Raw genomic sequence first — 26224 nt, 5'->3', positions numbered from 1 at the left:
AAGACTCTCAGGATGCTGGAGCCTGGCCATTGTCAAGCTAACGTTGTTTTTCCTTCTAGTAAGGCACTAACAGGAAGACGGTTGCGAGTTTCCGGGAGGGGTGTTCTACTCTTCCTATCTCAGGTCCCTGTCCATGGGCTTCAGGTCATAAAGAAATTTAATTTTGTTTACTTTCCCTTCTGCCTCTCTGTTTTCTACATCACTATGGAGGGGAGGGTGATGTGAGGGCTCCAAGGAAATTGAGTTTTGAAGATCTGAAAGTTGGGCTATGGGTAAGAATGCTTTTTCCTCGTATTCTCTCTGGCATTGGTGAACTGGTTCCTGTGGGACTGGGGTCTTTATCAGCTAACCACTTGTTTTTCCCTTCCCTTAGTTCTAGGGCAGCCAGGGGCGCCCGGGGTACCCCGCCCGGGGGGGGGGGGCGATGTCAGCTCGTGCCTTGTCCGGCCGACCCTCCGCTCCCTCATCACCTCGCTCCTAAGGGTGGCTGAGACTGGGCTGAGCCGCTCCGGCTCCCGGCTGCGCGGGCTCCGGGGGTCCCGGCGGGGCTGGGCTGCCCTGCACACGCACGAGCCGCCCCGGCCAGCGGCTTCCCGGCGGGGATGCAGCAAACGCGCCGCCGCCGGGAGCGCTTCGGGGCCGGGGACAAAGGGCCGGAGCCCAGGCGGGGTCCCCCCGGGGGCTTCCCGGCCCGCTCGGCCGAGCGCGGCGGGGGGAGCCGGAGGAGACCCTCGGAGGACAGAGCCCGGGTCCCCCCGGGAGCGCGGGAAAGCGGGCGGCGGCGCCGAGGCTCGTCGGGAGCCGCTGCGGCCGAGCCGCTCTGGGCGCGACCCACTCTCTCGGCCCGGACTCGGCCCGGGGGCACTCGCAGGCGCCTCGGGGGCACGTCCCGGGGGGCGCAGGGGCGGCGGGACCGGGGGCTGCGCAGGCGCCCTCCGCGCCCCTCGCCTCCCCCGCAGCCTCCTCCCAGGGCGCCGGGGGCTGGCGGGGGCGGCCGGCGCGGAGCAGGGGAGGCGGGAGGCAGACACAAAGCCCGGCGAGCCCTCCCCCGCCCCGCCCCGCCCCGCCCCGCCCCGGCTCCCCCCTCCCCTCCCCCTCCCCCTCCTCCCGCCCCGCCCCGCGGGGAAACCCAGCCCCGAGCCGGTCGGGCCACCGCGCGCCCCCGCCTCCGAGACCTGCGGGGAGGGCCTGCGCGAGGTAAGGGGCGGCGGCCGCCGAGACCCCACCCCGGGAGGCTCCGGGGCGCGGAGATCCGGCGCGGGGCCACCCGCTTCGGAGGGGAGCCGGGGGCAGAGAGCGAGCGGGCGTCCTCGGGGAGCTGGGCACGGGCGGGGGCCGCCTGGACAGGGCAGGTGACCTTCCGCTGCGGCGAGGCGACCGCGGGTCCCGGCGGGGTCTGGAGCATCCTCAGCCGACCTCGGCGGGGGGCGCGGGGGGCGCGGGGGGCGCGGGGGGCGCGGGCGCCGCGGGCGCCGGGGCTCCAGGTGCGGGTGTGGGCGCGGCGGGAGCAGTGGGCGGGGACCCTGGTCGAGCTCGGCCTGCGGGGTCGCCTGTGGGTGGCGAGTGCGCCCCGCGCCCGGGAGCGCCGGCGGGAGCGGAGGTCGCAGCCCCGGCCCGGGCGCCTCGTCCGTGCACCTCCCCGGCCGGGGCCGCGGCTTCCTCCTCCCGGGGCGGAAGACCCCAGCGGGAGGGGCGGCGAGTCCGACCTGCGGGCTCGGGGCTGTCGCGGGATCGGCGGCTGCGCAGGAGGAGGAGGAGCCCGGGGTTCCTGCCGGGAAGGGCCGGGGCCACTTTCCCACCCCCAGGCCTCCCCGCCCCCTTCTGGGCTCCATCTCCACGCTTGGCCCCGGCTCCCCCCGGCGTGGTGTCCACCCGCCCGCGCTGGGCGCCCCTCCACGGGCCGGGGACGGCAGGATTTGCAGAATCCTGCTTTAAAGCCTCTGATTTGCTGCCAGGAAAGACAGGGCGAGACCCAGCCCCGGCCCTAAGGGGCGCCTTTCTTCGCAGAGATCTCAAATCCTTTGGGTTGTCCTAATTCCGCAAAGGAGGCTGCCGCCGACCCGGGGGCACTGTGGAGTCGCGCTTTCTTGCAGGCCTGATGGTTTCCCGAACGTTGGGGTTTCTTAGGAACGTGCTGTCATCAATAAGGAAACCTCAGAGCCCTCTTCCACCAACAGGACTTCGTGAATATTGAGCAAAAATAAACACTTGGCAGTACTCAGTAATAACATAGTATTTTTAGGCAGTATTTAAAAAATAAAGTTCAATGTAAAAAAATCCACAATCAACAAAATACCGGCATTTTAAATAAAGGCAGCTTTTGTTATGCCCCTGCATTATTGTGCAAGGGCGACTGTGGTTTCCAATCATCCTTGGTTTGCCTGGTCCCCACCTGGGGGTTCAGGAGGTTTGACAATGGCCTGCAGCAGATTAGGCAATACTGGCTTTGTAAATGGTCTTTTTTTTTTTTTGACTGTACAGCTTTTATTAACTTTTTACCTAGTTCAAATATGGGAGAATATTTTGATAGGTGTTACAAACAAGTACACGTTTTCCTTTTGGCCTCAGGTTCCCATATGTTTCTAGAACATCTTTGCATTCCCTGTGCTGGGGTCCTGAGGTGTCTCCATAGAGGGCATCAGGGGTGGGGTGGGGGGGCTGGGTAGAGCCAGGAACAGTAAGGGGCCCTTGCATTTGGGACTGGAGAAGCCTGGTGGTTTACAGGGACTGCCCTCAGCAGTTGGAGGCTGGGGACATGAGAGAAGGGCTCCCTGCCACTGAGACCTCCTTTGTCTGGCGGCATTGTGCAGCCAGGTTAGCTAAGTAGAGAAGGAGACCTAAAGGAACCCACACTTGACCCCTGTGCACAGAGAGATGGGAGGAGCTTCACTCTCTCTAGAGCTCTGGTATGTGCTTTTTTGTGAGAGAGAGCTTCCCAGCAGCCCTTCTATCCCCACTTAAGGCCTCTCCTCCCCTTCTCCAAAGTCAAGGGCCACTACCCACTTCAAAGAGGAGTTCAGTTCTCCAGAATCAACCTCTTTACTGGGCTGAATCCTCTTCCTTGACGTGGAGGAGACAGATGACTTATTTCTCTCTGTGTGAGGGCATGCAGCATGGGGAGGTCAGCCTTAATGGGGCCCATTCTTCACATATTCCCCACCTTATGGCATCTTGGTGTTATGTCCCCCTCTCTGTATATAGCCTGTGCTCCTAATGAATCTTCAAGATTCTAATGGTTTCAGCAGGGAAGGTTTTCCTGACTTCCCTCCTTTCCCTGATAAGAAGACACTCCTTCAGTGCCACCACAATTCCTTGTGTATCACTTATGAGTAGTATGCAGGGGACCCCACTTGCCCGCTGTGAACAGGGTCAAAAGCCAGATCCTAGTCTCCTGTTGCCTAGCCTCCAACACCTGGGTGGGAGTGGGTGTTGAAAAGAATGAACAAAAGTAGTCCTTGGTTAAATGCATAGGAAGAAGTCCATCCTTTGCAGATCATCATATTTTTATAGCACTTGCAGAATGCTTTTATAGATAACACCTCAGTTGTTTTACACCATAGTACTATTAATTCCGTTTGTTAGGTGGGAAAACAGAGGCCTGGAGAGGTCAAAGCACCAGAGCTGGGACCAGGACTCCAGGCCCAGTAGGCATCTCAGTGAACCACAGCTGACTTGCTAGAGGTGGTTGTGCTCCGAAGTACACCCCAGACAGTGTCTGTCTAGAGCAGAGTTTAACCAAGTTTTGTTTTAGGGTGTAACTTTACTAAAGAATTACGATAGATAGATGATAGATATATACATACATAGCCACCTGGGTGGCTCAGTTGGTTAAGCATCTGACTCTTGATTTCAGGTGAGGTCGTGATCTCAGGGTCATGAGATTGAGCCCTAAATGGGGCTCTGCATTGGGTGTGGAGCCTGCTCAAGATCCTTTCTCTCCCTCTCCCTCTGCCCCTCCCTGCTCATGTGGTCTCTCCACCCCTCCCCCTCCAAAAAAAAAAAAAGAAAGAAAGAAAAAGAAAAAAGAATTACTCAAGAGTTACAGTGATAGAATGCATTAGAAAAATGTTAATGTTGAGCAGGGTTTCCTCTGCAGGACTTTTTAGTGCCTTTATTATATTGTGCACTGGGACTCTTTAGGATAATGTCATAATATGGACTGTTGGCCAATTTCATTTGGCCACAGAACACTCTTCCTCATGAAGCATCTTTAGGATCCAGTGTTCCAAGGAATGTACTTTGGGAAATGTTTAGTTCACCCCAAATGCTTTTTTAGTTCACCTTCTGACATCTAAGCAATTTCCAAGGAGCATCAGTGCTTCGGATAGCAAAACATCAATATTCTGGACATTAAAAAGGCACAATAATCCCCTCCTCCCTCTTGTAAAGTGTTGGTTGGCAGCTGCTTCGTGCCTGATTAACAGGAGTCAGTTTTCCAGGGTTTGGTCAGATCTGAGGGAACCGAAGGAGTCGCATAAACAATGCAAACAGGCTGTAGGGAACTTGTCTTCATTCTGCTTAGAAGCTGGCAGATGTAAACCAGCTTTCCCTGAGTGTGCCTTCAGTGCTGCTGGGTATGTGGAATGGCTACATAGGGCGTCTGGAGCTGAGACATATCTTGCTTGATCACCTCCATTGAGCAGGAAGGTGCACCCAGGGTTTTCAGTTGTCTCATTTCCTCTCTCCCTGGGAGCAGTGTGGTGGATTCTGTAGGAGGTCTACATTTACTCTGGAAAGGTAGCTGCTGGATATGGAACAAAGGACTGCTGATGGCAGCCGCCAGCCCACAAATACCCATTGTTTGAAATCTGATGATTTTAAGAAAGAGTTTGCCAGCAACCAGCTCTTCCTCACTTTTCACAGTTGGGTAACCCTGGCTATTCAGGCCTTTTTTTTTTTTTTTTTTTTTTTTTTTTTTTTTTGCGCTGAAGGGAGGAGGTGAACAGGGGAAGCTAGAGTTCGTATTTCAGGGTTTCAAGGGAGAGTGGTGGGCTAGCAGGACTAGCAGAGGAGCCCTCGGAAAGGTGACACCACCATCAGAGAGGGCACAGCCACAAGCAGACATTCAAAGGTCTCCAGGGCTGAATGAATTTATCTCAAGATTTGTTTCACAGATGTTTCCAGAGCATGAGAAGGAGGTAGTCTCTAGGACCTCTTGATTAGGGTGGTATCACAGAAGTCAAGGAAAGGGGTGTTTTGAGAAAAATGGACCTATCAAGTGTGTGTGTGTGGGGGGGGGGGGTGCATGTGTGTGTGCGCGTGCATTTACATACTTCTGCATGTGGGGATGTGGGGCGGAGGGAGAAAGTAGGAGGGAATACCGAGTGTGATTTTTTTTTTTTTTTTGTAATATTTTGAATTTAAAAGTGTTGCAGTGGAAGAATTTCCTCTGCCTTTCAGGGTCCTTCCAGTTGGACTAAGAGTCCAGTAGATGGGTTCTTGTGAACCACATTAACAGGAGAAAATCAAATTTAATTACATATGTATGGGGAATCCACACAGACATGAGATTCCTAAGATAGTTTAGGCAACATGAGGCTAAGAAGAGGGATAGGAGTCTGAGATTGTCCTATTATGCAGGTAAGTTTCTTAGGTACAGAGGCCTCTCTGGTAATAACTTTCTTCCTCGTACCTGCAGGCAATTGAGGGGGAAGTAAAGAGCTTTTCCCAGGTCTGCTGGTTTCATGCCTGGTGGCACATCTTGGGGTGGCCTGCCCTTGACCCCTACAAAAGTCCTGTATGTTATCCAGATAGAAATTTTCAATTAGCAGCTGGAGACAAAGTCATTAGGGCACAGTGGGGACTGAAACAAAGGAGCTGATGAATTTACCCATGAAGAGACCACAGGCCAAGCAGAAGGGGATCAAAGCAGAACCAGGAAGCCCACCTCCAGGAGCCGGGATGGAGTTTGTGAAGTCAGGGATGAGGAGGAAGAGAAAGAACCTGCACCAATGAGCCAGATAGTCCAGAACTTTCAACCTCTGAGTTTGTGGCCAGCATCTATTGTGATTGATCAAGACCCAGGCTGACCCATGTCATTAAGTATTTTTAATATCATTCTTGAGAAGTGTGGAGTGTCAGCTGAGATTGTGAATAGAACCACACAAGTTAATATAGTCACTAGCAAACTGACTCAGAAACATTATTATGTTGACTGAATGCATTGCTTTTTGTGGTGGAAACAGTTTTTGAACTTGTTAATGGTTTGATGAAAGCCTAAACAGAGTCATTTTAAAGAAGACTCTCAGAAAATAAAGCTGGATATGGCAAAGGGGTTGTGGGGATGAGGCTATTGATATTCCATCCTGCGGGACATGTCTTATTCTGGTCAAGAATCTTTGGTGGTAAGGACCCCCCCCCCCCCCAGTAACTTTAAATACCCCCAAAACTTGTGGGAAAGGTTAGAAAGCTGCATTGATTTGTATTTAGGAAGCATCTGTTAAGAGTGATTCAGATGATGTTGCTGAGCTTCATTAGTATCCAAATGAAAAACAAATGCAGGCGATGTTCTGATTATTGCTGTGAGCTTATTTCTCATTTTTATTTGATTATGCATGTAGTCAAGTGATAGTAAATGGAGGTATTAACCTGTGATCCTGCACTCCCTTGAAATTCTCAAAAGTTGAGTAATTCATAAATCAAACTTGGTGGAAATATTTGTATCCTATGATTTTTAATGAATTAACTGTAGGTTAACATAATAGGTTAACATAATAGGTTAACATAATAAATGAACTAAATGGATACTTTGGTTTTCACATATATGATGTGAAAATATATCATTTCACACAAAGTATAGAAAATTCCTTTCTCAGAAATATAAAGTACCAAAATCCACTTAGCTACTTTAAATAGGAAGCTGAATGAACTTTATTTGCTTTATAAGACTTTTTTTTTCTTTTTCTTTTTTTAAAAATATTTTATTTATTTATTTGAGAGAGAGAGAGCGCGGGAGTATGGGGATGGACAGGGCGAGAGGGAGAGAATCCTTGAGCAGCCACTCCACTGAACAAGGAGCCCAACACAGGGCTTCATCCCAGGACCCCAAGATCATGACCTGAACTGAAGGCAGATGCTTCACTGACCAAGCCACCCAGGCATCCCAAGACGTTTTTTTCTTTATTGATAAAATAGCCAGTTTTTTCCCCCAAATAGCTAACATCCCTTTGCATTTAACTCTGATTTGATTACAAGAATACTTAAAAATGAATGGAGACAGGTAATTTCTCCTGTGTGGTAAGCAAAGGGCACCTTCATAGGTGGGATTGCCCATGAACCTTTGAGTCCTCGGAAATGAGCCAAGGTGTCACACCTCGCAGCAGGGGTGAAACCAGCTGCTGTGTTTTGGAAGACAAGTCTATGTTTTGTTACTTCAACATATGGTGCTAGGGTGAGGTGGCACCTAAACAGCACCCCTCATCTCACTATCCGGACTTTTCTTGTCTAACTACAGAGTGTTCATGACTTTTTATCCTACAAAAAATTCAGCATTTTGTAGAGTCAAATGCTTGTACTTCGCCTTTGGATTTCTTTAATGGCTTTTGTACCCAAGAAATCTTTGTGCATCCTCAAACAACTAACCATTTCCTTCTGACTTTGATAGTGTCCATTTTACAGATCTCTGTAATCATTTGGCAAGAATCAACTGAACTCTTTTCCCCAGTAGTTTACCAAGCATTTGGTGAATAGATCCACCTCCACGTCTTCCCCGGCTCTGTAATCGTGCCGTTTGGCAGGCAAGTCCTCCTCCACTTACCACACCTTTATCTTTCTTTCTCTTTTTGTCCAAATTCTCTTAGCAGTGTTCACCATTCTTCCAGTCAAATTTTATTCTATGGGGTTTGTCTGGAATTATACTAAGCCTGGACACTGATTTGGGAAGACTTGATCATTTTTGCTCCTCTTCTAGTAAATCACAAACTGAACGCAACCTGTAGGTATTGACTGTGCATATTCAGGCTACACAGGCTTCTGGTTTCAGCACTGTTGGCGAGTGTGGGATCCTGGTTGACTTCTGAGACTCCATGGTCCCTTTGGGATCTGAGATCTGACCAGTGCATGCGTCCTTTTTTAATTCCTGCCTCCTTTTATAATTCCTGCCTCCAGGGCCCTCCAGCCTAGCAGGGATGCTTAGGGATGCTAGCAAGGACAGGATAGAGTAGTCAGTGCTTGCCTAGGGAGACAGACTTGTGCCAAATTTGACCCTGAAAACTCCTAATTAAAGTGCTTTGTTATTTTCCTTTGCGATTGTTTTTCCTTTGGCAGCTTAGGGGCCTGAATGAGAACAAATACAGAGGCTCTGTCTTTTTAAAGAAGGTAGGTTTGGGTTTGTTTGTTTGTTTTTTTAAGATTTTATTTATTTGAGACAGCTGGAGTGTGCACTTGTGAAAGAGAGGGGGCAGAGGGAGAAGCAGACTCCCTGCAGAGTAGGGAGCCTGATGCGGGATTCCATCCCAGGATCCTGGGATCAGGAACTGGGCCAAAGGCAGAACTTAACTGACTGAGCCACCCAGGCACCCCAAGAAGGTATTTTCCTTTTTATTAGGTTTTTATTAAATAGACACGGGGTGAGGGGTATATTTCAGAGGCTCCTCTGGACCAGCACCCTGAAGGAAGGAGACTCCATTTTGTGGCTATTTTGTGGCTTCTGAGCAAAGGAGCAGAAGGGAGAGAGGAAGGAAGGGACCAGTGAGATGAGCATATAAGAAGGGCCCTCCGGGATCCCTGGGTGGCGCAGTGGTTTAGCGCCTGCCTTTGGCCCAGGGCGTGATCCTGGAGACCCGGGATCGAATCCCACGTCGGGCTCCCGGTGCATGGAGCCTGCTTCTCCCTCTGCCTGTGTCTCTGCCCCTCTCTCTCTCACTGTGTGCCTATCATAAATAAAATAAAAAAAAAAAGAAGGGCCCTCCAAGGCTGATGAATGTCTTCATGTAGGGTGATTTCCTCAAAGTTTTTAACCCCTCGGTATGACAAAGTTTGATGTAAAAAGTTACAGTCAGACCTGACAGCTCCTTGTTCCTCCCCCAGAGTGGGAGCCATCTCCTGGCCATCTGTCCTTGCCCCACCACCCATTGTCTCTGGATTCTGGGTTTCCTGTCCTGACACAGACTTAACACATACGTGATATTACACACAGTCTTCTTCTGGGCACATCTCATACCCCAATTATGCCTAATATTTTCATCTAATGGCTTTCCTTAAACAGTGTACAGGGTGACCTTGGGCCGTAAGACATTGTAAATAATACAGGCAACCTACATTGTAATGTTGGCTTGAGCAGTCTCTTTCTCTTACACTGAATTTTCACAGGACTCTGGTACCTACAAGGGGTGGGGTCATCAAAGAGTGGGGGCTAGGAGAGGACACAGTGACCTTTTTCTATTCAAGGTTGTTGTGGTTGCATACAGAAGGCACACCTTAATCCTGTCCTGGGCATCAGAAAAGGATTCACAGTGGAGGGGATCAGCCCTGACAGGTGGGTTATTTGGCGATGCTAGTAACCAATAGGTTTCAGGCAGAGGAGTGTCAGGTGCAGAGAATAAGAATCAAGAGGAGGGAGGTGCATTTGGAGAAAGAGCTCTCTTGATCATTTAGCTCCACTTAGGTTGTTAACGTTCCTGCTTGGGCTCTGGAGAGTGTGGAGAGAGGGAAGGGAAGGTGTGGTCTTGATCCTCTTGTGGCCTCAGCCCAGGGAGGAAGGTGAGAGCTGTATGTGTGGGACCTGTGGAGGACAGTTTAGGATAGTGTCATGTCCTGAAGAATCAGACTGAAGAGATGAAGAGAGTCTGAGTCCTTACAGTCTTGTAAGCCTTGCTCTGGCTCTGCAGGGAATTATGCTCTAATGTAAGGTGAATCTCAGATTCCTTGGTCTAATAGGAAATAAGGGGAGATCTTCATGGGAAAGTTCTGGAGACTATGTGGGGCCCATAGAGTGGCTAGATCAGAGGCCAGGAGACTGGAGTGATTCCACCCCTGTGCCGGTCAGTCTTTGGCCAAGGGCTGCCCTGACCCTTCAGCCCTCTTTATATGCAGTCAGAGCAGGTTCCATCAGCCTGAAGCCATCCTCCCACAGAAGTGAGTGCTGCTCTCGGGAGGGAAAATGGTGGAGGGGCCTGAGGGCACACAGGCAGACCACTGGCAGCATCTACTACACTCTGGGATGCTTGTTCTTAACCTCACAGACAGGGGAGGGCACACAGTTGGGAAAAATTAGCCCCCTCTTCATTTCTTGTGATGTTAGGAGGAGCAAGAGTTCCTTCCTAACCCTCTGCCATGAGGCTTATCCCTCTGTGGCCCATGAGTGGGCACACTGGCCCACCAGAAACCATCTTAGATGCTTCCTGGCTGTGCTTACTTCCCACAGTTTTACTGCGGACTATATGTCCTCAGAGCATATTGGAAATATTTGGTGTAATCACAGGATGCCTGTAACTGTAAATGTCCTTTTTGGACATAGTTAGCTCACTGTGTCTACGATCATTGGCTCCCAGTTCCTTGAAGACTAATGAAGTGTAGGATGGAGGACATTGAGAACTGTGCATCTAGGAAGCCAGAGAACATTTACATCTGACAGAGAATTTCTTACATCAGGAAAGGGCAACCTATACCCTCACTGTCCAGGCCAGTCGCATGTCACATTCTTACCCTATAAATACACGTAAGCATCTGAAGGCATATGCGCCTCTCACCTCCATCCTTTCTGCCCCATGACCACCATCATCCTCTCCTATTCTGGTGGGTGCACGACCCCGCCAGTTGGAAGCGTAAGATGGTGGGATATGTGATTTGTTTCAAACTAGCCAATCAAGGATCCCTGGGTGACGCAGCGGTTTAGCGCCTGCCTTTGGCCCAGGGCGTGATCCTGGAGGCCCAGGGCGTGATCCTGGAGACCCAGGATCGAATCCCACGTCGGGCTCTCGGTGCATGAAGCCTGCTTTTCCCTCTGCCTGTGTCTCTGCCTCTCTCTCTCTCTCTGTGTGTGTGTGACTATCATAAATAAATAAAAATTAAAAAAAAAAAAACTAGCCAGTCACAGGCAGCCTCAGAGGGAAAGTGCACTATTGCCAGGGGTTTGCAATGTAACATGTAGATCCTACCGGTGATGTCCCACCAGTAAGAACTCCATGCACCTGCTCTTCTGAGTATGCGGCACCTGGAATGGTGGTTGAGACAGAGAAGTCAGAATAATATGGCAGGACCCTGTGGAATCTGAGGAGACATTAAACATTATGGTTCAGGATCTCAAGAGATCATGATAGGGTGTGATTTGGATGATCGATATAAGGTAAAAATTAATCTCTTTTATTTTTTTTCTAAGGCACTTTTCATTTAGTGTAAGAATCAAGAAACCATTAAAATCGCAATTGCAAGAGGAGAAAATGATCAGCTGTAAGAATGAAAGAAAATGAATAGCACGACGGTGTAACATTTTAGCTACTATTTTACCATGAGTCCATGTAAACTTGTGGACCTTAGCTGGTCTTTTTTTTTTTTTTTTAAGATTTTATTTATTTATTCATGAGAAACAGAGAGAGAGAGAGAGCGCGAGCGGCAGAGGGAGAAGCAGGCTCTGTGCAGGGAGCCCGACGTGGGACTGGATCCCGGGTCTCCAGGGTCACGCGCTGGGCTGAAGGCGGCGCTAAACCGCTGCGCCACCCGGGCTGCCCCCTTAGCTGGTCTTTAATATGGAGGGATTCTTTATCTCATCCCATGAATGATGATACAGCAAAGCTGTGAAAGGCTTCACGGAAAGCTGTACTCGATTCTGCCAGAGAGGAAAGGAGCCTGGTGGTGTAAGAACCAAGACTTCATACTTCTCAGGGCTTATGATGCTTTTATAAGATAAACACCATTCTAGAAATAGTGGTACAAATCAATAAATATAGCAAAATAGCTGTTGAAGGCTGATTGAACTGAAGATACTTTATAACAGTATGATTTAGTATTATTTAATTTAACAAATCTGCCTTTGAGGGACATTTCCTTTTGGTGGATGCTGGAAAACTGACCAGAATATGATACCATTTGCTTTCAAACATTTTAATACACCATATAAAAAGCCCAGCACAGAAGCAAGGAGAGCATCTTCTGACCAATAAAACATTTTCTGATAAAACTATTCAAAAGAAAATCTCTGCCAATGAACGTTGGTGAGGGAACACAGTTTGCCTTGCCCTCAGTCTTGAGGAGGAATTAGGAAATCTTGTTTTCCTTGCAGAGTTGCTTTGGCTCAGCCACAAACATGCTCTGCAATCCATTGGCCCTGCATCCTGGTCACTGCCCCTTATCTGCATCTGTTCGCATCTGTCTCCTTCCCAGCGTGGAATCCATGGTCGGGGATTAGAATCCTTCCTCTGCATATACTTTCATTGTCTTTCCCTCTGTCTCAGAAGACTCCCCTGCCTAAACCCAACCCTGGCTGAGACGCACCTTCCCTAGTCGGTGCCCGCACCAGGCAGGGGGATGTGAATGCTCCATTTTTCTGAGCCTATCCACTCTCCTGCTCAGATCAGTCTTCGACAAACTTTTTTTTTTTTTTTTTTTTTTTATCACATCCATGTGTATATAAGAGTGATATGAAGTTTGGGGAATGAAAGCTTACTATGATATTTCCCATTCCCTCTGATCTGTCCTGTTTCGTTTTCTTAAAATGTCCCAATGGCAACCTTCTAAATCGATTTCACAACCCACTAATAGGTTTTGAAAAAATATGCCTTGGATTATTATTTTATTCAGATTCTTCTCTTCTCAGACCTCCCAAACCCTCAGTTGATGACCTTCTTATTTCACCAAGAAACTAGAATTAATCAGAAGAACCTCCCTCACTCCTGGCTTAAAACGACCACCACACCTGCACCTGCGTCCACATGCTGCCCGACTGCCACAGAGCATTAACATCTGTGCTCCAAGAGGGGGTCCACCCCTCCACTGGTACAGCAGATTCCAACTTCTCTTGCATCCTCAAGGACATGACTCCAGCAGTTGTCCTCCTGTCTGTCCTGGATCATCAGGTCTCCACCAACCCCCTCTGGGTCATTTCCATCCAGGCACAATCATCCTGCAATATTGCCCATCTTTAGAGACGCTACCTTGACCCCACTTCCACCGCCAGCACCTGCCTCCTCAACTTGGCTTTATAACAGAGCCTTCCATTCTTTCCCATGTTCACTACCATGAAGATGTTGCCCGCTGAACTGATCTCATCAGGGTCCCCCACAGCTTCCATATTGGCAAATCCAGTGGCCAGTTTTTGGTCTCCATCTCCTTTGCTTTTCCAGCAGCATCTGACACAGTACCTGAACTTCCTTCTTACTAACACTCGGCTGTGAAGACCACACTCTCTCTTGCTTCTCCTACTTCACTGGGGGACATCTCAGCCTTCTTTGCCAGCTTCTTATTTCATTGATCCCTACATATCAGAGTGCCTTGGGGGCTTGGTCCTGGGTCTCTTCTCCTCCCTACTGATACCCGTGCTAGGTGACCTCATCCTGCCCCGCTGCCTCATGTGTGTGTATGGTCTCCAGGACAGTCATATTTTAAAAACATAAGTTAGAACCTTTCATGTCCCTCTCATTTCCATCTCATTCAGAGCAAAATCTGCAAGGTCCTTTGCCACCTGCCAGCCCCCCTGTGCTGTGGGCTCTCCTGACCATAATTGCCCATCCGCCACCCACAAGTCCAGCCACACCAGCGTCCTCACTTGAGTAAGTAGGCCTGCACCCCTTGTGCCTGCACACTAGCTCTTCCTTGGCTTGGGATGTACCCCTTCCACATTCCCACATGACCCGCCCCTCATTTCCTTCTGGTCTCCCCCAAATGTCCTGAGAAAAGGTGGCCCTGACCTCATAATAAATAGCAAACCTCCATCCCACCCTCCTGACCCATTCCATCCCCATGCCCTGCCTTATTTTTCATCAAGCATTTATTCTCGCACAATACAGATTAGGAAAGTCAAGATGTTGTCTGTTTTGTCCTCCTCAACACCTAGAATAGCACTGGCATATTTGTTCATAAATACTTGTGATGCCACATTTAAGTCAAAAAGATGCCTGATGTCTTGGGCAGTGTAGCTACAGAGGCCAAAATATCTTTTTATGCTAAAAATAAGAATGTGCCTTGTTCTGAGGAAGCCTTCACCAGTTGAAGCAGGACACATTTCACACTCAGTTCCATAGCGCAAGGTCTCATGGCTCACCCCCAAGAATCAGGAGGGAAACAGGCTACGAAACTCCTCCCTCTTTTTTTTTTTTTTTAAGATTTTATTTATTTATTCTTGCGGGAAGCCAGATGTGGGACTCAATCCCAGGATCCCGGGATCACGCCCTGCTTCTCCTTGCGGGAAGCCAGATGTGGGACTCAATCCCAGGATCCCGGGATCACGCCCTGAGCCGAAGGCAGACGCTCAACCACTGAGCCACCCTGGTGCCCCTGAATCCTCCCTCCTCATCCTTTGCCCCAAACCCCAGGAACAATTTCTGCAAGGGAGATTTTTTTAAAAGTACATGTCATATTCAAATTAAGTTTAAGATAAATTTGGAAATTTAAGTGTAACCCACGTCTGAGGGATGGCTCTGGGGGACAGCAGTGCTCTGAAGCTAGCAAAGGGCCAGACTCCTGAGAGTCACTTAACTTCTGAGGAGAAATTGCTCCTGCAAATGCTGCTTGTAGACAGGTTTTCAACCCTCACACCTGGCTGGTGGAGCAAGGCAGGACCAGCCACATTACTTGTGGGCTCAATGCAAATGGAAATGGGAGCCCCTTGCTTAAAAGTAATTAATAATTTCAAGGTGGTATCAGCAGAGCATTAAACCAAGAGTGGAGCCTTTCTGAACACAGAGCCTGTGTGGCTACATGGGTCATGCACCCCAAAGCTGGCCCAGGTGCTCTGCAGAGCCCAGGTTGCATGAGACATAAGCTTCCCCTGACAGGAGTTCCCTGTCAGGAACAGATGAATGACATCAGCTGGGGGTATGGGAGTGCCCAGCATGTGGCAGCCTCTGTGCTCACCTCACACATGCTGACCTCATTTCAGAATCTTAACCAGTCTGCCTGTGAGGTGATCACCTCATGTATCATCCCCTTGGTATCCATGAAATAGTTTTAATATCCCTCATTTTTCATATTGTAGAAACTGAGGTACAGAGAGATTAGGTAACTTATCCGTGGTCACAAAGAACAGAATGAAAGAGCTACAATTCAAACCAGGTCCTAAGCTCTTAGCAACTACCCTGTAATATCTCTACAGATATCTCCATGAAGAAAGATGAAGGTGTTTCCTAGTCCTAGGGCTGCCCTAACAAGTACCCCAGACTGAGTGGCTTAGAACAACAGAAATTTCGTACCTCCTGATTCTGGAGACCAGAAGTCTGAAAGCCAGGTGTTAAAAATAACGTCATGGGGTGTATAAAAATAAAATAATAAAATTATTTTCTGTAGGCATTTTCAATTCCTTCATGTGAAACAGGGGCAGAAGACAAGGAAAAATCATAGCTTTTCCTGACTAAATATTCCTCTCCCATCTTCTGCAATCTCTGGCTCGTGATCTTTTCCCCACTTCTCTCTCTGGTTGCAAAAATATTGCTTTTATCATTTGCAGCTCCAAGAAAAATACAATGTGCCCAGTCCACATTCTTATCTGACTTCCTCTGGAAACATAGGTCAGGGTTGGTTGAGTGCCTTGTGCTGCTCTATGGCTCTATCCTCTCGAGCAATCCCCAAGCTCCCTTTCCTGCTTCAATGAACTCTGCTTGGTGGCTGGGGTCAGGAAGGGAGAAGTGACACTTGAGTTGGGTTATAGATACACTGTTTTAGCTGAATCCAGGAGCATGAGCTTTGCCTTGACCAGTTCTCTGTGAGAAAAAAAAGAGGGGAACCTGCAAAAGCCTCCAAATCCTGCCTGTGAATGAGGGTAGTTATTCTACAGACAGAACCCAAGGGTTAGAACAGAAGAACCCCTATGGAGGCTGGTGCTGGTCAGCAGAAAGCAAGGGCATGACCATGAGTTTCATATAAAACTAAATTTAGGGGCACCTGGGTGACTCAGTGGTTGAGCATCTGCCTTCAGCTCAGGGCGTGATCCTGGAATCCCAAGATCGAGTCCCACATCGGGCTCCTTACATGGAGCCTGCTTCTCCCTCTGCCTATGTCTCTGCCTCTCTCTATGTGTCTCTCATGAATAAATAAATAAAATCTTTTTTTTTAAAAAAAGCACCCTAAATCTATCCCTTTTGAATTCTATGTACATAATGAAATATCAATCATATAATATTGTATAATGCATTTTATTATTTTATTTTTACACACCCCATGACGTTATTTTTAACAGGGACTGTGATCACAGTCCCTTGTATTATTAGGAATTCTGAGGTTCTGTTACTCATCTCCCAAACTCAGTCATCTGGTCTCTGGCACACCCTAAGTCAGCAGGAGGTGAAGCAGTGGCTCATCTAGCACCTGCTTCTCAAGAGGCTCTGGCACCCAACAGTGCCATCAGGAGATCACTGAAACTAGCCACGGAGGTAGAATGGACAGCACATCTCCAAATCAATGGTCAAGGACCACCCACTCTGCCCCTTCTTTAAGCCATCAACGACCATGCTTGGCATTCACCCACTCCTGAGAGGGTGCTAAGGGCTCCCTGCCCTGGCTGAATAGGGCAGCAGAGAGGCATTTCCTCCTACCAGGCACTTAAGTCACGCAGTCAATGATTTACTACCGAGAATGCCTCTCCTGATTGTGTGCCTTGGTCACCATTCCCAGATACGTGATCAGTCTCTACATGTGTTATGGGTTGAATTGTGTTCCCCCCACTCCAAGCCCCACTGGAAAGATCCACAGGAGTCCTAATTGCCAGTACCCAGAATGTGCCTATATTAGGAAATAGGGTCTTTGCAGAGTCAGTCAAGATGAAGTCACGAGGCGGTCCCTCCTCCAATGACTAGTGTGCTTATATAAAGGGGACACCTGGATAGGTGACTGCAGGGAGGGAAAGTGATCTGGAGACACAGGGGGAGAAGGTCCTGAGAGGATGATGGCAGAGGCCAGGAACGCTTAGGTCTATAGGCCTAGGGAGGGCCTGAGGCTACCAGAAGCTGGGAAAGGGAAGGAAGGAACAGTTACCTCTCTGCCTCCTTCAGAGGGAGTTGACCCCTGGCTTTCAGACTTCTGGCCTCCAGAACCAGGAGGCAAGTAATACCTGTTGTTTTAAGCCACTCGGTCTGGGGTACTTTGTTAGGCAGGTCAGCAGTCATCATGTGACCCACCATTGTTTAGGTGGGTGTGGGGCTTGGCATGCAGGAGCTTTCCATCCCAGCCTGCAGCTCTGCTCCTGCCTTGGCTGTAGAGTGATGCCCGGGATCCGGTTTTACAGTTTCCCTCTGAAATAGAAACACTAATGCTAACATGTATTTCTGTGATGTTTATAGTTCATTCAAGACTTTACCTAGCATTCTCAAGCCTCATTCCTTTCTGTGCCCTAAAGTCTACCAGTAATGTCTTTGAGGTTAATTGGTGATAAGGGAAAAGGGGTTTGGGAAGGAGGTAGAAGTGTGAAGGGGAAGGTCAGGGAGGGAACACTCCCCACGCCCCATCTTTTATTTGTAAGGCTCTATTGCTGGTGGACACCAAATTCTCACCTGTTTTTCTTATTTATTTATTTAAATTCAATTTAGTTAACATAAACTGTATTATCAGTTTCAGGGGTAGAATTTAGTGATTTCTCAATTGCATGTAACACCCATTACATCACGTGCCCTCCTTAAAGCTCATCACCCAGTAAGCAACCTAGTTTGTTCCCTATAGTTAGAGTCTCTTATGATTTGCCTCCCTCTCTGTTTTCATATTATTTTATTTTTCCTTCCCTTCTCCTATATTCATCTGTTTTGTTTCTTAAATTCCACATATAAGTGAAATCATATGGTATTTGTCTTTCTCTGACTGATTTCACTTAGCATAATACCCTCTAGTTCCATCCACATCATTGCAAATGGCAAGATTTCATTATTTTAGTGGCTTAGTAATATTCCTATATCTATCTATATCTATATACATATACATATACATATGTATATGTATATAGATGTATATATACATATACATCTGTATATATACATATACATATATATTATATATATACATTTATATCTATATATATACATCTATATCTATAGGAATCTATACCTATATATCTATAAATACATATATACATATATATCTCACATCTTTATCCATTCATCTGTTGATGGACAATCTTGGCTCTTTCCATATTTTGGATATTGTGGATATTGCTACTGTAAACATTGGGGTACATTTGCCCCTTTGAATCCCAATTTTTGTATCCTTTGAATCAATACCTGGTAATGCAGTTGCTGGGTTGTAGGGTAGTTCTGTTTTTAACTTTTTGAGAACCTTCGTACCATTTTTCCAGAGTGGCTGCACCAGTTTGCATACCCACTAACAGTGTAAGAGGGTTCCCCTTTCTCTGCATCCTCGCCAACATCTGTTGTTTCCTAAGTTTTAATTTTGGCCATTCTGGCTGGTGTGAGGTGGTATCTCATTGTATTTTCTTGATGCTGAGTGACATTTCATGTGTCTGTTGGCCATTTGTATGTCTTCTTTAGAGAAATGACTGGTCATGTCTTCTGCCCATTTCTTGACTTGATTTTTTTTTTTTTTTTTTTTGTGTGTGTGTGTGTGTTGAGTTTGATAGGTTATTTATAGATCTTGGATACCAGCCCTTTATCTGATGTGTCACTTGCAGAGATCTTCTCCATTCCACAGGTTGCCTTTTAGTTTTGTTGACTATTTTTCTTTGCAAAACCTTTTTATCGTAATGAAATACCAATAGCTCATTTTTGCTTTTGTTTCCTTTGCCTTTGGAGACATGTATAGCAAGAAGTTGCTGTGGCTGAGGTGAAAGAGGTTGCTGCCTGTGTTCTCCTCTAGGATTTTGATGGATTCCTGTCTGACATTTAGGTCTTTCATCCATTTTGAGTTTATTTGTGTATGGTGTAAGAAAGTGGTCCAGTTTCATTCTTCTGTCTGTGGCTGTCTAATTTTCTCAACACCATTTCTTGAAGAGACACTTTTTTCCAGTGGATATTCTTTCCTGCTTTATCAAAGGTGAGTTGACCATAGAGTTGAGGATACATTTCTGGGTTCTCTATTCTGTTCCATTGATCTATGTGTCTGTTTTTGTGCCAGTACCACACTGTCTTGATAATCACAGCTGTGTAATACAGCTTCAAGTCTGGAATTGTGAAACTTCCACCTTTGGTTTTCTTTTTCAACTTTCATTTGGCTATTTGGGGTCTTTCCTGTTCCATACAAATTTTGGGATTGTTTGTTCCTGCTCTATGAAAAATGGTGATAGTATTTTGATAAGAGTTAGCATTGAATGTGTAGATTGGTCTGGGTAGCATAAACATTTTAATAATATTTTTCTTCCAATCCATGAGCATGGAATGATTTTCCATTTTTTGTGTGTCTTCTTCAATTTCTTTCATAAGTGTTCTATGGTTTTCAAGAGTACAGATCCTTTACCTCTTTGGTTAGGTTTATTCCTAGGTATCTTATGGGTTTTGGTGCAGTTGTAAATGGGATCAATTCCTTGATTTCTCTTTCCTCTGTCTCTTTATTAGTGTATAGAAATGCAACTGATTTCTGTGCATTGATTTTTATATCCTGTGACTTTGCTGAATTTCTGTATTAGTTCTAGCAATTTTTTGGCAGAATATAGGGTCATGTCATCTGCGAAGAGTGAAAGTTTGACTTCTTTGCTGATTTGGATGCCTTTTATTTTGTTGTTGTTTTTGTTGTTGTTGTCGGGTTACTGAAGCTAGGATGTCCAGGACCATATTGACCAACAGTGGTGAGAGTGGATATCCCTATCGTGTTCCTGAGGATGATATTTGCTGTGGGTCTTTTGTATATGGCTTTTATGATGTTAAGGTGTTTCCTCTATCCCTACATGGTGGAGGGTTTTTATAAGAAAGGAAGCTGTATTTTGTCAAATACTTTTACTGCATGTATTGAGAGGATCATTTGGTTCTTGTCCTTTCTTTATTAATGATTGATTCGCAGATGTTGAACCACACCTGCAGCCCATGAATAAATCCCACTTAGTTGTGGTGAATAATCCTTTTAATGTACTTGGGCTCTATTAACTAATAATATCTTAAGAATTTTTGTATCCATGTTCATCTGGGATAAGTCTCCTTTTTAGTGGTGTCTTTGTCTGATTTTGGGATCAAGGTAATACTGGCCCCATAGAATGAATTTGGAAGTTTTCCTTCCATTTCTATTTTTTAAAACAGTTTCAGAAGAATAGGCATGAATTCTTTAAATGGTAGGATTTCCCTGGGAAGCCGCCTGGCCCTGGACTCTTGTTTGTTGGGAGATTTTTGATTACTGATTCAATTTCTTTGCTGGTTATTAGTCTGTTATTGTTTTCTATTTCTTCCTGTTTTGGTTTTGGTAGTTTATATGTTTCTAGGAATTTACCCATCTCTTCCAGATTGCCTAATTTGTTGGCATATAATTGCTAGTAATATTCTCTTATAATTGTTTGTATCTCTGCAGTGTTGGTTGTGATCTCTCCTTTTTTTCATTCGTGATTTTATTTATTTGGGTCCTTTCTCTTTTCTCTTTGATAAGTCTAGTTAGGGTGTTTATCAGTCTTATTAATTCCTTCAAAGAACCATCTCTAATTATGTTGATTTGTTCTTTTGATTTGTATATATCATTGATTTCTGCTCTAATCTTTATGATTTCCTTTCTCTTGCTGGACTTAGGCTTTATTTGCTGTTCTTTTTCCACCTCCTTTACATGTAGAGTTGGGTTTTATATTTGAGACTTTTTTTGCTTCTTAAGGAAGGCCTGTATTGCTATATATTTCCCTCTTAGGACTGCCTTTGCTGCATCCCAAAGGTTTTGAACTGTCATGTTTTCATTTTCATTTGCTTCCGTGTATTTTTTAAATTCTTCTTTAATTTCCTGGTTGACACATACATTCTTTGGTAGGGTGTTCTTTAATCTCCATATTTGTGGTCCTTCCAAATTACTTCCTGTGGTTGACTTCAAGTTTCATAGCATCGTGGTTTGAAAATATGCATGGTATGATCTCAGTCTTTTTGTACTAGTTGAGACCTGATTTTGTCACCTAGTATGCATGTGATCTACTCTGGAGAATGTTCCATGTGCACTTGAAAAGAATGTGTATTCTGCTGCTTTAGGATGAAATGCTCTGAATATATCTGTGAAGTCCATCTGATCCAGTGTGACATTCAGAGCCCTCATTTCCTTGTTGATCTTTTGCTGAGATTATCTGTCTATTGCTGTGAGTGGAGTGTTAATGGCCTGCACTATTATTGAATTATTATCAATGGGTTTCTTTAATTTTGTTATTATTTTGTTTATATTATTTCACTACTCCATGTTAGGGACATAAATATTTACAGTTGTTAAATATTGTTGGATAGACCTCCATTACTATGATATAGTGTCCTTCTTCCTTTCTCAGTATAGTCTTTGGTTTAAAATCTAGTTTTTCGGAATGCCTGGGTGGCTCAGCGGTTGAGCATCTGCCTTTGGTTCAGGGTGTGATCCCAGGGTCCTGGGATCAAGTCCTGCATTGGGCTCCTCTCAAGGAGCCTGCTTCTCCCTCTGCCTATGTCTCTGCCTTTCTCTGTGTGTCTCTCATAAATAAATAAATAAATAAATAAATAAATAAATAAATAAATAAATAAAATCTTTTTAAAAAAATAAAAATAAAATCTAGTTTGTGTGATATAAGAGTGGCTACTCCAGCTTTTTTCTAATGTCCATTAGCATGAGAAATGGTTCTCCACCCCTTCACTTTCAATGTGGAGGTGTCTTCAGGTATAAAATGAGTCTCTTATAAGCAGCATATTGATGGGTCTTTTTTTTTTATCCATTCTGATACCCTGTCTGTGTTTTTTTTATTGGAGCATTTAGTCCCTTTACATTTAGAGTGATTATTGAAATATATGAATTTAGTGCCATGGTATTACCTGTAAAGTCACTGTTCCTGTAGATTGTCTATGTTCCTTTCTCATCTCTGTTCCTTTTGGGCTCTCTCTCTGCTCAAAGGATCCCCTTTAATATTTCTTGCAGGGCTGGTTTAATGCTCACAAATTCCTTTAGTTTTTGTTTATCCTGGAAACTCTTGATCTCTCCTTCTATTCTGAATGACAGCCTTGTTGGATAAAGTCTTCTTTGCTGCATATTTTTGCCATTTAGCTCATTGAATATACTGTGCTGGTCCTTTCTGGCCTGCCAGCTCTCTGTGGACAGGTCTACTGCCAGTCTTATGCATCTACCCTTATAGGTTAAGGACCTCTTGTTCCGAGCTGCTTTCAGGATTTTTCTCTTTATCTTTGTATTGTGCAAGCTTCGCTATAATGTATCAAGGTGTTGATCTATTTTTGTTGATTTTGAGGCCAATTCTCTGTGCCTCCTGGACTTGAGTGCCTGCTTCTTTCCACAGATTAGGAAAGTTCTCAGCTATAATTTATTCAAATAAGCCTTCTGCCCCTTTCTCCTTCTCCTTATCTTCTGGAACTTCTATAATACATATATTAATGGAATCACTGAGTTGCCTCAGTCTACCTTTGTCATCTAATAGGTTTCTTTCCCTCTTCTTTTCAGCTTCCTTATTTTCCATCATTTTATCTTCTATCTCACTGATTTGCTCTTCTGCTTCATTCATCCTCATTTTTATGGCCTCCACTTGAGACTGCATCTTGGTAATAGTACTTTTAATTTTGGCCTGACTAGATTTTAGTTCCTTTATCTCTGTAGTAATGGATCTTTAGTGTCTTTTTGCTTTTTTCAAGCCTAGCTAGTATCTTTATAATCGTTTTAAATTCTAGTTCAGACATCTTACTTGTATCCATACTGAGTAAATCCCTGGCAGTGAGTACTACCTCCTTTTAGTTATTTTGGGGTGAATATCATCATCTCATCATTTTGTCTAGGAAAGAAAAGAAGAAAGATAAAACAAGAACAACCACAGAAAAAGGCCAACACAACAAAACACTAGATTCTTTTTTTTTTTTAAGATTTTATTTATTTATTCATGAGAGACAGAGACAGAGAGAGAGAGAGAGAGAGGTAGAGACACAGGCAGAGGGAGAAGCAGGCTCCATGCAGGGAGCCTGACGTGGGACTTGATCTTGGGACTCCAGGATCACACCCTGGGCTGAAGACAGGTGCTAAGCTGCTGAGCCACCCAGAAATCCCCAAAACACTAGATTCTGAATGTGTTTTGATCTGCTTATTAAAAAGAAACTAGAACCCAAAATAAGAAAGAAAAATGTGTGTGTGTATGAACATAAAATAAAATAAAAGGAAATGAAACAAAAAATAAAAAATATGTATGATATACATAAAAATTAAAATTAAAAAATAATTTAAAAAGTAAGAAAATAACTCAAAAAATAATACTGAAAGACTTAAGAGGGTAGCCCAGGTGGCTCAGCAATTTAGCATCTTCCTTCAGCACAGGGCACGATCCTGGAGACCGAGGATCGAGTCCCACGTCGGGCTCCCTGCCTGGAGCCTGCTTCTCCCTCTGCCTGTGTCTCTGCCTCTCTCTGTATGTGTCTCTTATGAATAAATAAATAAAATCTTAAAAAAAAAAGACTGAAGAATAGAAAAGAAAGACAAAGAATGCTATGTACCGTTTTCCCCGAGAGCCTAAGCTTTGCAGCTCTCTGAGATCAATAAACTTGGTGTGACTGAGTTGGTTTTTGCCGGTCCTCTGGGGAAGGCAACTGTTTCTCGCTTATTCTCGCTTATTCTCGGGGGGACTAGCTGCGGTGGAGATACGCCTCCCGCTACAGGGAGGCAGGGTTTGGTGTATGCAGCTCTGACTCCACTAGGTGATGCCGTTTTGTTCCCTGCGGGCTTCCGCCGACAGGCGGGATGGATATGGGAGCACCTGCTCCCCAGCCCCCACTCTTCAGTGAGCCCTCACGGAGGAAGAGCAGTCAGACGCTCCGTGTCCCCAGTCTCCACCGGCACTGTGCGTTCACCCAGCCTGTGCTTGAGCGGTTTTACCTCAGGCACGCTGCTGAGCTTGCAAACTCCAAACTGCGGAGCCGTGCGACCGAGCCACGCCATCCCTCCCCGGAGCGCGAGGAACTTCCCAGGCTTCTACCTTGTGCCGCACCGGCCGGAGAGCGGTGTGCGAGGGGCAGTGGTTGCTTCGCTGCTGGCGGCAGCACCAGGCACAGAGCCCACGCCTAGACTCGCTCTTCTCAGCCAGCTTCCCGCTCCAGAGCTTGGCCACTCTGCCACACTCAGGCACCCCCACTTTTTGTGTGTGATCCCAGGCGTCCTGAGGCCACTTGTCCCACCTGGGACTCTGCTCTGCTTTGCCACCTGAGTGCCTTTAAGCCAGGCACGTCCCCCACTGTAGCAGACTCTGCTGCTTATAATACTTAGTGGCAGCCTCCTTAAGCCCACTCTCCCCTCTCTGCCGTATCCTTAGAAATATCTCCCCAGATTCAAGTCTCCATACCTCCTACCTTCGAAATGGTGGTTACTTTAATTTTTTTAAAAGATTTTATTTATTTATTCATGAGAGACACAGAGAGAGAGAGAGAGAGGCAGAGACACAGGCAGAGGGAGGAGCAGGCTCCATGCAGGGAGCCCGACCTGGGACTCGATCCCGGGTCTCCAGGATCACGCCCTGGGCCAAAGGCAACGCTAAACTGCTGAGCCATCTGGGCATCCCCTGGTGGTTACTTTTCTGTGGGTAGAGTTGCAGCATATGTTTTCTCAGATCTCCGATTGATTACTCATGTGTTCAGAATGATTTGCCAACTATCTCCCTGTAATCCAGGGACCAGAGAAACCTAGGGTCCCCTACTTCTCTGCCATCTTAACTCCTCCTCCCGCCAAATTCTCATCTTTTATTAACAAATAATTTCAAATAAAAGACTATAGTTCTTCTTCTTCTTCTTCTTCTTCTTCTTCTTATTATTATTATTACTATTTAAGTAGGCTCCACGCCCAGCATGGAGCCTAGTATTGGGCTCAAACTCATGATCCTGAGATCAAGACCTGAGCTGAGATCAAGTGTTGTACACTTAACTGACTGAGCTATTATTTTTAATAGTGACAAAATATAACAAAATTTACCATCTTAACCATTTTTAAGTGTATGGTTCAGTGTCATTAAGAACATTCATATTGCTTTGCAACCATCACCACTGTCTGTCCACAGAACTCTCTTCACCTTCTGAAACTGAAACTCTCTACTCCTTAAACACTAACTCTTTACCTCCTCACCCCACCTCCTGGCGACCACCATCCTCCTTTCTGTCTCCGTGTATTAGACTATTTTATGTACCTCACCTAAGCAGTATCATAGAGCGTTTGTCTTGTCGTGACTGGCTTATTTCACTTAGCATAATGTCCTCAAGATTCAACCATGTTGTAGTATGTGTTAAAATACCCTTCCTTTTTAAGGCTGGATAATATTCCATTGTGTATATGTATACATACCACATTTTACTTATCTACTCATCTGTTGATGGGCATTTGGCTTGCTTTCACCTATTGGCTGTTGTAAATAAGGCTGCTGTGAACATGAGTGTTCAGATAATCTCAAAGAGATTGGACAAGAAGTGGAATTACTGGAACATATGGTGATTCTGCTTTTTTAGTCTTTTGGGGAATTATTCTGCTGTTTTCCACAATAGCTTGCATCATTTTACATTTCTAACAACAGTTCACAAAGGATTCCAGTTTCTACACATCCTCGCTAACATTCATTATTTTTCTCTTTTGATAGGAGTCATCCTAATGGGTGTGACGTGATGTCTCATTATGGTTTTGTTACCATTTCCTTAAAGATTAGTGATGTTGAGCCTCTTTTCATCTGTGTGTTGGCTATTTGTATACCTTCTTTGGAGAAATATTTATTCAAGTTCTTTGTCCATTTTTTAATCCAGTTGATTGTTTTTGTTATTACTGAGTTGTAGGAATTCTCTCTATATTTTGGATACTAATCCCTTATCAGCTATGTGATTTGCAAATATTTCCTCCCATTCTCTGAGTTGCCTTTTCACTCTATGGTTTGTGTTCTTTGAGGTATAGATGTTTTTAATTTTGATGTAGTCCAATTAAATTTTTTCTTCTTTTGTTGCCTGTGCTTTCAGTGTTATACCTAAGAACTCATTGCCAGTTCCAATTTGTA

The 26224-nt window shown here is 45.6% G+C and overlaps 1 protein-coding gene across 6 annotated transcripts in view; it reads left to right on the top strand.

Moving 5' to 3' along the window:
• Nucleotides 1-1108: 1108 nt before the first annotated feature.
• The window catches only part of RIN2 (Ras and Rab interactor 2), a 218543-nt gene continuing 193427 nt past the window's right edge, over nt 1109-26224 (top strand). For 3 of the 6 annotated variants that reach the window (XM_072799860.1, XM_072799859.1, XM_072799853.1), the window contains exon 1: nt 1115-1197. The gene's annotated coding sequence lies outside the window, so the exon portion shown is untranslated. Of the gene's footprint in view, nt 1198-26224 lie in introns of all 6 variants that reach the window. The other 3 variants (XM_072799857.1, XM_072799858.1, XM_072799854.1) reach the window with 2 other exon arrangements.

Source organism: Canis lupus, chromosome 26 (assembly GCF_048164855.1).
Source record: "Canis lupus baileyi chromosome 26, mCanLup2.hap1, whole genome shotgun sequence".
Classification (NCBI taxonomy): Eukaryota; Metazoa; Chordata; class Mammalia; order Carnivora; family Canidae; genus Canis; species Canis lupus.
The sequence above is the reverse complement of the archived record's forward strand: the minus strand, read 5'-3'. Positions and strand labels throughout refer to the sequence as shown.